The sequence below is a fragment of the Pongo abelii genome, chromosome 6 (assembly GCF_028885655.2).
Source record: "Pongo abelii isolate AG06213 chromosome 6, NHGRI_mPonAbe1-v2.0_pri, whole genome shotgun sequence".
Classification (NCBI taxonomy): domain Eukaryota; kingdom Metazoa; phylum Chordata; class Mammalia; order Primates; family Hominidae; genus Pongo; species Pongo abelii.
In genome coordinates this window covers 59,908,407-59,923,776 of record NC_071991.2, presented here as the reverse complement: position 1 = coordinate 59,923,776, position 15,370 = coordinate 59,908,407, and positions in this window count along the sequence as shown.

Below are 15,370 nucleotides of genomic sequence, written 5' to 3'. Positions count from 1 at the left end.
GCAGAGGCGACATTGACCTTGATCAACATTAAAACCCTAATACCAAATGCTATGCCCCATCCATAGTAGGCATTTAATAAATATTTAGTGAATGAGAGGAGACATAGTGGTAGATAAGGACATTAAGTACAAGGGATACCAGGGAGGTTTTTTATTTCCTTAAATAAACTTGAGAAAAAAATAGAAGAGCTTGAAAATATACACAGAGCGAGATTTCAGAGAAAGTATAAAAGGACAGACTTGCCGTAGATATTAAAGCACATATTTGGCATTTCCTCTAGCTCTTCCTAAAAATCATCCAAAGGCAAAAAATGAATGCAAAAACCAAAAATACAAACTCCACTATGATTAAAGTAAGGAGCTGTGAATTCCCAAAGCAATAATAGAGAAGGTAAGAATTGATAAGAATGGAGAGAGAGGATGTAGAGATTGCAGGTCTCAAAGAGCCATCAAAGGTAAAAGGGGTACTCCTTGAGGTGCAAAACCCCAAACCCTCACTGCAACAGGGTGCACAGATAAGGGGCAGAGGTGCTTCTGCACACTACTTGCTTTTAAAAATTGGAGGAAGCAGAGCCAAATGAGAAGTCACACAGAAAGGTTGTGTGTAGAAAAAATGGACCATCTCTATGACATCAGGGGAGAAGAGAAAGTTGTTATTGTGAGAAAGAACCACTGCTGCCCATCATCACCATTCACAAATCCCTGGGTAATGAGGAAATTCTAGCCGGGTTGGAGCCTGGCAATGGTCCCTTCCCAATATGCACTGGTAAAGAATTGGTCTGAAAAAAATCATCTCTTTCAATAATGAAGAATCAAAAAGTGAAAATCCACATAACTATGAACCACAGGGAGAGAGAAGAAGGAACAAAAAAAAATGTTAGGCAAGAAATACTCATGAGAAAAATATTGCCTTGAAGCAGATAAACACTGCATATATATTGTATGAATTCAAAATAATCAATAAAGCAACTGCTTTTATGAAACAGGAACTTCAGATATGTAAGAGCCCGAGGAAAATGTAGTGAGATATAGGAGATGATAAAATGTAAACTGGAAGAACTCAACGAAGAAATGTAAGAAAAAGGTAAAACCATCACAGAAATGAAGGCAAAAGTGAAAGAAAGCAAATGAGAATAGATAATGCTCAAGCATAATAAAGAACATAGAGGGCCAACTGAGAAAAGAAGAAAAATAAAAAGGAAAGAAAAAGAGTGGGAGAAAAATGCTGGATGGAAGGAATTGGTAAAGAAGATTGAATGTGCACAAAACCATTTAAAAGATGCTCGACCTCCTTCATAGTAAAAGAAATGCACATCAAACATACACTAAGATAAGGACTTCTATTTTTAGCAACATCACAAAAGCATAAGTAGATGCTACTCAGAGACAACATGGATATTGCTTAGTAATTTGAAGAGGAGCTTTTTGTGTGAGACTGGAGGGAAGAAAGTACAACTGGTTCAGATACAAGAATTTCATCAACTTCACCAGCTTTTCCTTCACAAGCCTATTTCTGCTGTAGAGAGAGAGTCAAGCACATCTGCTAGGGGAAAGGGTGGTGGATAGAAAAAAAGGAAGAAGGCTCATAAGAGTGTTGGAAAGTTGGAAAAACATCTGTGTGGAATGGAAGAAGGTGTTAATCTGAAAAGAAGTGGTGCAAGATGTCTCTGAGTTTCCAATCTGTGCAATGTGGTCTCCTACAGCTCGGCTCAGCTGTTTGTTTGTCTTCACAAAGGCTGGGGATTCCAGGGTAGATCAGGTGGAGAGACAAAGGGGAAAGAATGCTGGAAAAGAATCATGGAAGTGAAATGGAGGGGTTGAAGGAGGTTGGTGATCTATTGGATTTATTAGATTATTGGTTTCATTGGATTTCAGAAGTTGAATATTCCAAATCATAGAACTCTAGGAGAGGGGAGGCTCTCTTACACCCTACCCTTCTTCCATTCCTCAAGGTAGAAGACATGCTAATCTGCTCGGTCAAATTCCAGGGTACTGATGAGGCCACATTTACTTATGGTGAAGTCAATATGAGAAAAGATGTCAGTTCATGGATATGACTTACTCTCTTCTCTCTTCTACCCAAGTGACAAAAGTGGTTAGCTGACCAGGGTTTATTCTGTAGGACCACTGCCCACCTTTTCTTCCTCTCTCTTTCTTGTCTATGCAGCTTTAAAAGGTTAGCATTGTGGGCTCACACTCTGTCTTTTTCTTCTTTGTAGCTGCCTGGGGTGTGGAGAGATCCAAGATGCAGATTGGGCCTCATATTCTGCTTTAGTGTGAGGCTTACTAGATCCTGGGGAAAAGGTGCTCCCCATGCTCTAGCCAAACCCAAGGTATTTGCCTCACAGGGTTTGGGGAAGGGTGGCCAAGACCACAGGTTGTTGGTAAATATCTTCTTTATAGCATGGACAGCTCTCGCCAACATCTAGCAGCAAGAGGAGAGTCTAAGGTGTGACTATGGGCATGACAGTCTGCAGAGAAGAGGGGCTGAAAGCCACTGGAGTAGGAGAAAAGATGAAGCTCCACCTCTTAGTTTAGCTTCAGCAACATCAGAAGCACTTTTGATTCAAACTTTTAGCAAAATGCTTCAGCACACAGTTAACAGTTTTAAAACAGCCATTTCAAAAACCAGAAGATGTGTAGGGGCTTTTATAGTATTACAAAGCAAAGGGCTTAGGGCTAGGTAAGAAATGAATAATAATAATAATAATTTAATAAACCAGTAAGTTCAGTAACACCTTACATGTGCATTAAAAAGCGGTTCCTGAGCTATTACTATTCATAGCAGTAGATACAAATCTTGACATGGATGTTCATATAAACATAAAGGTTTACATTTCAAATGGGTAAAGATAAGTTCCGTAGTAAAATAATTTGCCATAGGGGAATCCAAATCTCTTTACAGGGATATGTAATGGGGAAAATCTGCCACGTAAGATAGAGTGTTCAATTTAATCTCACTTGAGACCTTGACCTTAGTCTTTGCTGAGATTCCTTAATCATAAATACGGCTTCTTTATAAACTTAGATAGTGGATTTATAGTACAGTGTCTGAATAAGCAAAATACTCAATTTTACATCCAAATGACATTTTCCTTTCTCAAAAAGAAGTCTGTATTTCCATGGGAACAGAGCTGGGGTTATCTTAAGTCCCTTAGACTGAGGATTGAGAGGAAGCCAGCTCCTCAGTGAGTGAGTCCTGAAGACTCTATAGTTGGTAAGTGAGGTGGAACTTTTGAGTATGGAGAATGGGAATAAAGATAGGGAAAGAAGTTAGACAATTTCTGTATAGTGCCAGGCATGGTGGCTCACACCTGTAATCCCAGAACTTTGGGAGGCTGAGGCGGGTGGATCACGAGGTCAGCAGTTCGAGACCAGCCTGACCAATATGGTGAAACCTTGTCTCTACTGAAAATACAAAAATTAGCCGGGTGTGGTGGCATGCGCCCGTAATCCCAGCTACTCAGGAGGCTGAGGCCAGAGAATCACTTGAACCTGGGAGGCGGAGGTTGGAGTGAGCCGAGATTGCACCACTGCATTCCAGCCTGGGTGACAGAGTGAGACTCTGTCTCAAAAAAAAAAAAAAAAAAAAAAAAAAAAAAAAATCCCCAGCCCTAGGCAATCGCTAATTTTTTTGTCTCTATAGATTTTCTTATACTTTTTTTTTTTTTTTTTTTGAGACGGAGTTTCACTCTTATTTCCCAGGCTGGAGTGCAGTGGAGCAAATTCTGGACATTTTATGTGAATAAGATCATACAATATGTAGTCTTTTGTGACTGGCTTCTTTCACTTAGCACATTTCCAAGGTTTATTCATGTTGTAGCATAGATCAGTACATTGTCCTTTTTAATGTCAGAGTAATATTCCATTGTATGGTTATATATATTATCCATTCATCACTCGATGGACTTGTTTACACTTTTTGGCTACTGTGAGTAATGCTACTATGAACATCGTGGACATATTTTTGTGCAGACATAAGTTTTTATTTTTCTGGGATAAATACTTAAAAGGGGAATTGCTGGGACAGATAGTAACTCTATGTTTAACCTTTTGAGACACTGCCAGACTGTTCTCCAAAGTGGCTATTACCATTTTACATTCTGACAAGCAGAGTATGCAGGTTCTAATTTCTCCACATCTTTGCCAACATGATATTCTCCATATTACTTATTATTGCCATCCAGTGGATATAAAGTAGTGTCTTATTGTGGTTTCAATTTGTATTTCCCTGATGGGCAATGATACTGAACATATTTTTGTGTGCTTACTGGCCATTTGTACATATTCTTTAGAGAAATGTCTATTCAGATCTTTGCTCATTTTAAAATTGAGTTATTTGTGTTCTTATTGAGTTGTAAGGGTTTTTTTAATGCACCCTACCTAAACACAAGTTTGTTATCAGATATATAATTTGCAAATATTTTCTCCCTCTGGATTTATTTTTAGTTAATAGATTTAGCTAATGCAGAAAGCCTTCTGAAAAGAATTAAAGAAAAAAAATGCTGTGATTCTATCTGCGTTTATGATCACAATGTAATTCTTCCATCCAGGAGTTTTTGGTTTAAGCAGAATGAAAAATGCACTTCCTGTATTAAAAAAGTCAGTCACAAATTTCATTCTGTTTCCCATTTGGTGATAATACAAGAGGTAGAGGAAATTTGTTTGTACCATATATAAGCTCCTATTACTCTGCATTAGCCTTAGTGTTTTTATCCATATTTGATCTTAGAAGCTGATTTAGAGCAACTCTGATGGAATAGCTAGACTTTGTGACTGTGACTCTGATGGAATAGCTAGGCTTTAAAAGCCATTTGAAAACATTCCAGCACGGAATTTAAGATCTGACTTTTTCAAAGTTTACCCTTAACTTACTTCTCTTTAAGGGAATTAGTGTCTTGTTTACTCAGGTTTTAAAAATATATTCTTTATATATTTAAATTTACTTGTTGCAAATTATTTAAAATGTAGGTCCTCCAAAAACCAACCTTTTTATTTGTTGTACATTTTAAGAGTATCACAACAGAAGTTTTAGCAGTGCCAACCCAAATAGCTCTCTATGATTCAATCGTAATTACATGGGCCATGGCAGTTTTAATTCCTTATTTAAATTGCTGTGGAAATTTACTAAAAATGTTGACTGATGCATATAGTTATTCAGCTGCTTAGGATAACTCACCAAGTATCAAGAACCATGGGATGTAAGAACTCAGCCTTAGAGATGGCTTACTGAAACTCTTTTCTGGGTTGTATTAACAGTCCAGCAAGGTCATTTTAATATCTGTGATTTTTTATACAATTCTGTACTTTTCTAATGTTATAGAATTAACATGTGTTATTTTATAATTCAATAAACAATTGTTCTAAAATTTGACCTTTTATTTTTATACAAGTAGTAATTGCTAATTGTAGAAAAACAGAAATTACAAATAAGCAAAATGCAGCAAGATAAATTTCACTCATGATTCTACTACAGAGAGATGACCATTATTAACATTTTTGTGTGGTTCTCTCTAGAAAAATTAAGATTATATGGTAATACTGGTCTGTGACCTACTTTCTCTGCTAACAGTATATGTAAGTATCTTTCTATATAATAAGCATATTACACATATGGAGAAAATAACCTTCAAATCCATGTCCATGTTTGACAATTAAATTAACCTTGTGAGGAAGGAAGGGAAAGTATTATTTTCTCTATTTTATGCATGAAGAGATACAGTTGAAGAGAACTTAATTAGCTTACTTAAGCTCTCAAATTAAAAAATAACGGAAATGGGACTGGTATTTGCATTTTGACTCACACTCCAGTGTTCTTTTCACTTGTGTGCTGATAATAGGGAAGTGACGCTATAGAAGCTGAATTATCAAGGTAGGAAATTACAGCAAATCTTAATTAAGGGCATTCTTGAGTCTGAGTAAACAAAAAATATTGGATTGAATTATGAACTACTGCTGAAAGGAATTAGATGGCTTTTTGTGCCTCATTAGCAACTAATTAATTGCTACCATGTAAATATCTGAATGATGCAAACATCTTATGAATAATGAAGAAAATAATTTATGAACAAAAGAGAAGAACAGATGTGACTCTACACATTTAGATAATAAAATGATTATCCAAGAATGATCCAACAGTTTGGAGAGGTGAGCTGAATCTATCAAGATAATGTGTAACAGATGAAGGCAAAGGTCTCCATTTGTGATCTCCAAATCTCCTGCCTATCTGTAGAAACTTTCATTAACTTTTGTCTGTGTTAAGTTTAGTTATGGTGGCATCTGGATGGATATGTGCAGACTAGTTGCTGCTGTATCTGTGCAGAAACTGGCAGTAAGGATCTGTTCTGCAGTATTCTGACATGCTCCTCTCTGCTACAGAGATGAGGTTGGCGAACTCTTATTCTTTTATCTATGTCCTTCTTTGCACCTAGAAGGGCACTCAAATTGATGCCATATTGTTGGAGACATAGTTCAGTGGCAAGTATGACAAAAGATATGATAGTGTGATGAAGCTATTGAAAAAGGCCATTGGGACTCCTTCTTTACTGGGAGAATACCATCAAACACAGAGGTCAGCAAATTATGACCTGTTGGTCAAATACGGCCTGCCTACTGTTTTTGTAAAAAAAAAAAAAAAACAGAAACCTTTTATTGAAGCACAGTCATGCCCATGTATCAGGGTACTGTCTATGGCTGCTTTTGCGTTACAATGGCAAAGTTGAGTAATTTAGTAGCGATTGTACGGGTGGTAAAGCTGAAGATATTTACTATCTGGCCCTTTATAAAAAATGTTTGCCCATCCATGATTGAGAGTAAAGATATGAGATGGAAAGGGAAGTTCAGCTTCATTCTGACCTCCAGGTGTTGCAATTTAAAGAGATAAAGGTCAGAAGAAGTATGCTTGGAGGAAACTCACCATCATGGTACAGGAACTCAAAATTAAATATCTTTTAAGATGATAAAGATATTGAGACATTTTAACCTGGAAAAGAGAAGCTTTGGAGATAGGGAAAGGTACAGTGGACTGGAAGGTTTTTGGCTGAATTTAATGCCAAAAGAATGTTGAGTGGAAGAACTCTGTAACTCCAAGGACCATTGGTGACAGTTATAAGAAGACCATGAAATGGACTTTCTGACAATGAAGAATTTAAAAACATAACAGACTGGCCTAGAAGGTGAGGTTTTCTCATAGAGTTCAAAGTGTTCCTGGTGGGGCTGAATGACTATACATTGGGGAAGAGATTCAGGAATAAGAGTAATCACTATTTGGGGCATGCTTGCTATTTAACATCACCTCTTTATATGCGACACATCTAATCCCCATAGTAAACTTACGTTATTATGAACTTCACTTTGTGTCTGAAGAACCAATGCAGAAAGAGTAAAACATTTGCCCCAACTCACAATGCTAGTAAATGTCAGATCTGCAGTCAGAATGTTTGTTAGATATGAGGATAAAAGATCTTTATAAAAATGCTTTAGAGATATGTTTTTAAAAACAGAAAATGGCAAAGAATAATATAAGTAACAAATATTTCTAACACCCAGAATTGACAGTTTTTAGCAATTTTTCAATACTGTATTATGAAAACCTCTATGATACTTATTTCTTATAGTATTATATAATTATAATTAAATAATTTCAAATATCTTTTAAAACTATATAATTAATACACACCTAGAAATGTTATACTTTTAATAATATTTGTAAATTATATCTTCTTTTAAACCACCAGAATCTCCATTTTCTGTGTGTCTGCCGTGAACTTAAGCTAATATTCTCAAGTGCTCCGTGACAGTCTGTGATCACAAACTGATTTGGGGGGCCCTGAATTTACATATATATATATATATATATATATATATATATATATATATATATGTATTACGTTTATTGACAGCTTAATTATCCAGCCTGTTGCTTCCCTCTGAATGTTCCCCGCACTCCTTTTTATGGCTCTGCTCTAAGACTGTAAAAAGAACAAGATCTTGCATTATTAAACAATGCCCTACCTTGCAATGAAGCATATATTTTATTTAGGATACACAGAAAATTGCAAGTGACTGACTCGATATTTTTACATCATAATTTTGTTTTATTTTTTCTTTCTTCCTTTTCTCATTTTATTTCCCATTTTTCATCTTGAAACAGTTGTATAAGCTGTACTTGACTGGTGGTCAAAATAGCTGACTGAAGTTGTTAATGTTTTCAGAACCCATTTCCTCCCATCCTCTCTGCAATCCTGCCAAACTGCCGTGTTCTCCAGACACAAAAAGATTCCGGTTAACAACTTTCTCTTAATAATATAGGAAGTGAGAGTATACCGCTTTTCCCAAGATGAATAGAGCAATCCCAGCAGAGAACTCGCTGTTATGGGTCATTTTCTTAATTAAAATGTTGATCAGATTAAACTGGTTGTTTCAGTGACTTTTAGTCTATTCATTGATGGGGAAATTGTGCCTCTTGCTAAGTAAAGACCCCCAAATGTGTTCATGGGACTCCCATGGGGCATGAGGTTGTCACACACCTTCCCAGACAAGTAGCAGCCTTAGCGCTCCCTCTTTCCTTCAACTTGTATTCTTCCTTCTGGGGCACTGCCAGGTCCCTCAAGCACCCCACTGTGCCAGCTGGTTCTGCTGTTTCCTTTGAGTATGGCCCTGGGTATCACTGCTAATGACAGGGAGTCCCTGAGACATGGGAGCTTAGTGGCCTGCAGCAGAGTTGGGGGGCACTGACTCTACTTTGTGTCTTCTCCAATGGGGCAGCACGAAAGCCACTTGCGCCCAACGCCCCTCATAGATTTTGGTGAATCTGCTTGTATTAGTTTGTGAAGGCTGCCATAACCAAGTACCACAACCTGGGTGGCTTAAACCACAGAACTTTATCATTTCACACTTCTGGAGGAACGAAGTCTAACATGAAGGTGAGGGTAGGATGCGTTCTGAGGGCTGTGAAGAAGAATCTGACCTATGTTTCTTGTCTCAGTCCTGGTGGTTTGCTGGCCATCTTTGGCATTCCTTGGCTTGCAGAAACATCATCTCCATCCCTGCCTTCATCTGTCACATAGCATTTTGCCTGTGTGCACATATGTGCTCAAATCTTCCCTTTTGTAAGGACAGCAGCCATATTGAATTAGGAGCTCACCCTACTCCATATGACCTCATCTTAACTAATTATATCTGCAATGACCATTTTTCAAATATGGTCACATTCTGAGGCATTGGGGGTTACAACTGCCCCATATGAATGATTTTTTTTGGAGGGGGTGGCACAATTGAACCCATAACACCACTCCTTCGGAGTTTTTTGAGTTTTTTTCTTAGTGAGAAATGAAAGAGATGTTTGGGTCACAGGACTGTTGATAAGCATAAAAAAGATAACACAGATGAGTCACTTTCCAAATGGAAAAGTGCTATCCAGATGGCAACCGTTCTTAAGGAATATGTGTTTACGTTTGCATGCAGTGTCCCATCAAGAAGTCTGCATGGAGGAGCACTACAGAAAGGTCTTCAGGCCCCTTTTCTCACAGTCAAGGTCAGAAAGATGAGGATGGTCACTGCATTTTTACCCAATAGGAAGCTGTGGTGTTATAAGGGACTGGTATTGAACAAAGTGAAAGGTTCCCAACTTCTATCCACACAGAGGATTTCCCCAAAGAAAATGAACCACAACAACCCCTTCATTTATCCTCTCATGTATTCTTGATGTTTGACTTCAGGTTTGACCATAATCTCCTTGGAAATGAGGGCAGAGAGTCACAGAACATGGAAGGAGCTTCACAGATCATCTATTTGGACTAGATTCTGCTTCAGCACCTTTGATGTGGTCATTGCTTCCTTGATGTGGTCATTGCTTCCCAGGGTCATTGCTCACTGGGACCCAGGGAGGTAGATGGCTACCTGAGACCCCACACCTGGTTAGAGAGCTTTTGCTTGTTCTACTCCTTTTTTTGTGGTCTTCACAAGGTATGCTTTAGGTTGGTGGGCCTTCTCTTGAATGCTATTGGTCGTCTCACTTTGCTTTTCTTCTATGTTCTTATTGTGGTGTAGCTCACTATATTGCAATGATTTATTTACTTGTCTATTCCACTGACCCAGAGAATCTTTCGAAGCCACGGCATGAGTACTCACCTTTGTAGCTGAAAGTCTAGAATAGCCATTTCAAAGTCTGGCATATGGGGTAGGGCTGAAAATGTGCCTAACAAGTTCCCGGGTGTTGTTGATGGTGTTGTTCTGGGGACCACACTTTGAGAACCACTGACCTGGAACAGCTGCTGGCATACAGTAAATGCACAATAAATGTCTTTGGAATTCATGAATGAAGGTGAGGAAGATGATCTTTTATATGATACTAGGAAACTGGGAAGAGAAAATAGATTGCTTACCTGCCCCTTTTGATTCCCCAGGGTGATGAGGATAGAATGAGATTATTTACTAAAAGCACTTGAAAGCTGCTACAGTTTTGGCCAGTCCTGTTCATTGCCAATTCCATAGTTCTGAGGATTGTCAGGAAAGTAGGTTCAGGGCTTGGTTAGTGTGGGAGCAGAGGAGACAAACCTAGAGTTTCCTTACCTGCTATTTTGGATGACACCCAAAATACAGGTATGGGTAAATGCCATACTTTCTATCTGAAAGAAAATTACAAAAAACGGATTTTCTGTTATCTTTCACCAGCATAGGCCTTGTAAGTTCCACCTAGCTTCTTTTAGGGAAGAGCTAAATTACCATAATTTTTCTAGTTTAACAAAATCAACCATAAATAAAACCATAAACCAAGAGAAATGAATTGGTAGCTGGTTGAAAAAAAAAAAACACTTGCTTAAATGCCAATTAAATTTTAAAAACTGAATTCGTGCAAATTATGTGTCCCAAACAGGTTTTCATTAAAGCTTCTAATTAATTTAATGGAAAAATAGAAATATGGTCTGCTTCAAACAAATAATTGAACACAATTATATATTGATTACTATACCTTGTAATGCTGCTGTGTTAATTCATTTCCAACACATGTGACTTTGAAAACAAAATGTTTCATTTAGTCTATATTGAGCCATCAGAATCTCTGATTCCTGTTTTCCCAGTCACTTGAAAACTGGGATGGTTTCAAATGGATCTGCTGTGAAGGAAGGAATGTGGAATCAGTGGGCAATCTACTAGTTGAATTGTGGAGAAAGAAGCCATAGAAAGTCAACTGTTATTGGTTGCTTTTTTTTTTTTGACAGAGTCTCCCTCTGTTGCCCAGGCTGGAATGCAATGGTGCAATCTTGGCTCACTGCAACATCTGCCTCCTAGGTTCAAGTGATTCTCATGCCTCAGCCTCCCAAATAGCTGGGATTACAGTCATGTGCCACCACACCTGGTGAATTTTTGTACTTTTAGTAGAGACAGTGTTTTGCCATGTTGGCCAGGCAGGTCTCAAACTTCTGACCTCAAGTTATCTGCCCACCTCAGCTTCGAAGAGTGCTGAGATTACAGGTGTGAGCCACAGACCACAGGTGTGGTTACTGGTTCTTGACAGTGAATTGGAAGCTGGGCTTTTGGTAGAAAAAGGGAAGAAGCAAATGAAAAAAAAAGGAATTAAAGATTCAAAAGAAAGAACAACATCCTGATGGAAGCCAGGGAGGATGAACTTGGGTCTCAAATGGAAGGGAAAGTCTTAGAATGAAGATGGGGCTCCTGCTCTTCTTCTGAGACGTGAGGAAGTAAAAGTGGGCAATAAGAGTACAGTGACAATTTTACCTTGTGAAAGTTTAGTGACCTCATCTTCACCTCATTTTATGGAAGAGGAAACTAGAGTCTAAAGAGGCGAAGTGTCCTGTCCAAGCTCACCTTATAAAGGTGAGTTCCATGTCTAGAACTAGGTTACAGTTTTTCTTCACCATTCTATCCTATCCTCTCTGATTTCCACCTCCCTACAACTACACTTTTGTTTCTTTGGCATATTAAACAGTTGCTTACGAAGATATGGCTGATGGCTGTGGGAAAGAAAAAGGATTTTAAAAAAAAGGCAAATTCAATTTAGATAAGAAACAATTTAAATGCTTAATTGATTGGGGAAAAAACATCAAGAACAGGTGGTGCTCTAGTCTGCCAGGAATCTTCAAATGAGAGTCTGGATGTCATTATTTTGTATTCAAAATGAAAAATATAGAAGTCTTTGAGTATAAAGATACATCATAGCATGTAAGGTGTGGAGATTATATGTGTGAAGAAACCCAATTTGGACTGAAGAGAACATCTACTTTTTAAGGGGTGAAGGCAGATTCCAACTGCACAGCCAATATTTACATAGACTTATACAGATTGTATCAATGGTAGTAGTGATGTTTTTATGCAGTTGCAAAATGGCAACCTGGAAGAAAATGGCTACATAACCACCATTCCAGCTGTGGTGGTTGATTTTGTGTGCCTACTTGGCTGGGTTAAGGAATACTTGGATAGCTGGTAAAGCAATAATTATTCCCAGTACTCAGTAGGCACTGAGCCCATACTTCTGCAGAAAGGGAAACCAGGATGGTTTTGCATTAGATTAGAATGATTAGGCTGCCCCAAGTGTGCCTGTGCAGGTGTTTTAGAGGAGATTGGTGTGTGAGTTGGTGGACTGAGTGGGGAAGACATGTCCTCAATGTGGGCAGGCACCATCCAAACAGCTGAGGGCTCAGATGGAACAAAAAGGCAGGCGGAGGAAGGGTGAATTTTATTTCTCTGCCAGAACTGGGATGCCCTTCTTCACTTGGATGTAAACTCTTCAGGTTCTCTGGTCTTTGGACTCCAGGACTTGGATTAAAAGGCCTTCAGCCTTGGACTGAAACTTACACCACCAGCTTCCCTGGTTCTGAGGCTTTCAGACCTGAACTGAGCCATGATACTGGCTCTCTTGGTTCTCCAGCTTGCATATGGCCTATCATGGGATTTCTCAGCCTCCATAATCAAGTGAGCCAATTCCCCTAATAAGCCCCCTTTGATATTTCACTACGTATCCTATAGGTTCTATTTTTCTAGGGAACCCTGACTAAAACACCAGCTATGCTACACTATTATTAGTACCCCATTCTGCCAAAGGCAAGACATCCATGGTCCTGCTTTTCCAACCTTCATTCCAAATCTATACTTCCTGTCAATGCTCTCTGGTGAAGGACCATACCTATACTTGAAAAAGTTGCGTTTATTACTCATCTCTCCATGGGGAGCCTGGAAAGTTTCAGTAAGAGAATGTTGGAAAGGATTTGTAGGATCTGGGCTTTAGCTGGGTAACTTGGGGAGGATCCAAGGATTGGAAGTTCACTCTGAATTGGACGTTCATCAGTAAATCTTGAGGGAGAGCAGCAAAGCTAAAGCTGTAACTGGGAACAAAGCAGGAGTCACTCATGTAAGCAGGGAGAGAGGGATTTTTGGTATTTTGTGGTTTGGTTTTGTTCAGATGTAGTTACCGAGTGGTCCTGTTTCATCTTGTTCTAATATGGCCATGGAGTGATCTTGTCTGATGTTGATTTCTTGTGAAATTGTTTATGGTCAACAGGAGAAGGCCAAACCCTACCCAATCATACTAGTTTATCTCCTGGGATGTCAAAGTCCTACTTTTCTCTTCTCAGGATGAATTTATGTAGAGAAACAAGGCAAAGTTGCAGAATATAACTTCCAAAGTTGCGAGTGTGTGTGTTTCCACTGATCTCCATGTCAACATCTGCAGTTGTGCAGTGTGAATTTTGGGTGGGTTTGCTAAGCACAGTGGAGCCCTTGTGCTAATTACTCTCACTTCCTCATGTAAACTCCCATCATTTATGTTTTAACTATAGGACCTGCTATGTGAATTTTGGGTTAAGGCACTTGAAGACTGGACTTACCTCATTAGCGTGTTGCCTGAAACATGCATGCCAACCAGCCCTGGACCGGACTGTAATATCAGGATTCTCAGATCTTTGTGATTTTCAAATAGTTCTGAAGGTTTGACTGTTGAGAAAGCCTACTTGGTCTCTCAATACGCTCCTCGCTGAACTAGCAGTTGCCTACCAGGAAATCAAGTGTAGCCGATATTCCCATTTCTCTGAACAGGATTTTAAAGCTGACAAAGATTTTGGAAAGTAATCCAGCTGTTACGTTCCTAGTGAAGAGCTGAGGGGGAAGTAAAAAAAGGAGAAACATTAGCTTCTGAGGTTAAAAAAAAAACTGTCTTCCATTTCCTTTCTACCATCTTGAAACTCTTGGTAGGGTGGGACCCTTGCAAAATGAGCACTCGATAAATGTCATTAACAGTGATTTGTACCACAGTGGTAATATTTTTAATGCAGCTCATTCCAATGAATGTTCTGCTTCTCATGTTAACTTTTATATACCCAGCAACCAAAAACATACACTGCTGAGTGCACAGAATATTGGGCTCTGGCTAAGTGTGATTAAATATTGATTTCTGAGCCCCACAAACATTTAGTGATGCAGAAACTGTTGGGCACTGGATCATTATGGACTGTGGGGCTGACGTTGGCAGAATTCCAACAGTGACAATTTGTGGAAAAATTCCAGAGTAGCTATAAGGCCCAAACTATGGGTTTGGCCCTTGCGTGTGGCTCTGACCTGTGCCCTGGTCCACTGACTGTTTTTCATCCTGGTCACCTGTCTTTGCAGACGTTTGCTTTTGGCCAAAAAGGGGACTGAACAGAGAGAAGAGATGCTTGATGCCAACTCATCCTGACTGCTGGAAAAAACAACTCAAACTTACAGGCAACGCATCTGCAATGAGCAATAGTATGGTTATTGCCCTTTTATATTTGCTGTGGGAGTTGCTATCAGAGAAGCAAGTAAAAATATCTTTTTAAAGCTCAAATATACAGCGTTGAGAATAAGAAGGGCTAATCTATTCACAAGTTATGGAGAATTAAAGACTGCTATACATTTTTCGACATTTCACCCTTGAGACATGGGGTCTATGTCTCATCTCTTGTTTGTAAATATGGGCAGGCTCTGTGACTGCTTTGACCAATAGAATAAGGTGGAAGCAGTGTTTGCCAGTTTCTGAGCAATTTTCTGAGGATTTTAGAGACTGGAAGCTTCTACTTCCTATCTCTTAGAACTGAGCCACATAAAGAGGCTTCACATGGGCACTACAGTGGACAGTTCTCACTGAGTTCCTAGCTAATGGCTAACCAGCCATGTGAGTGCGTCATCTTGGATGTCCAGTCCAGTTGAGGCTTCAGAAGACTCTAGCCACTATCTGACCACAGCTGTGTAACAGAACCAAGGGAGAACTAGCCAGCTGAGCCGGGCAACTCACAGAACTCAGAGAGAACAACACGTTAAGCCACTGGATGTTTGGGGTGGAAGGTTATGTAGCAACAGATAACTAGAACACAAGTTACCCTATTTATAGTAGGAG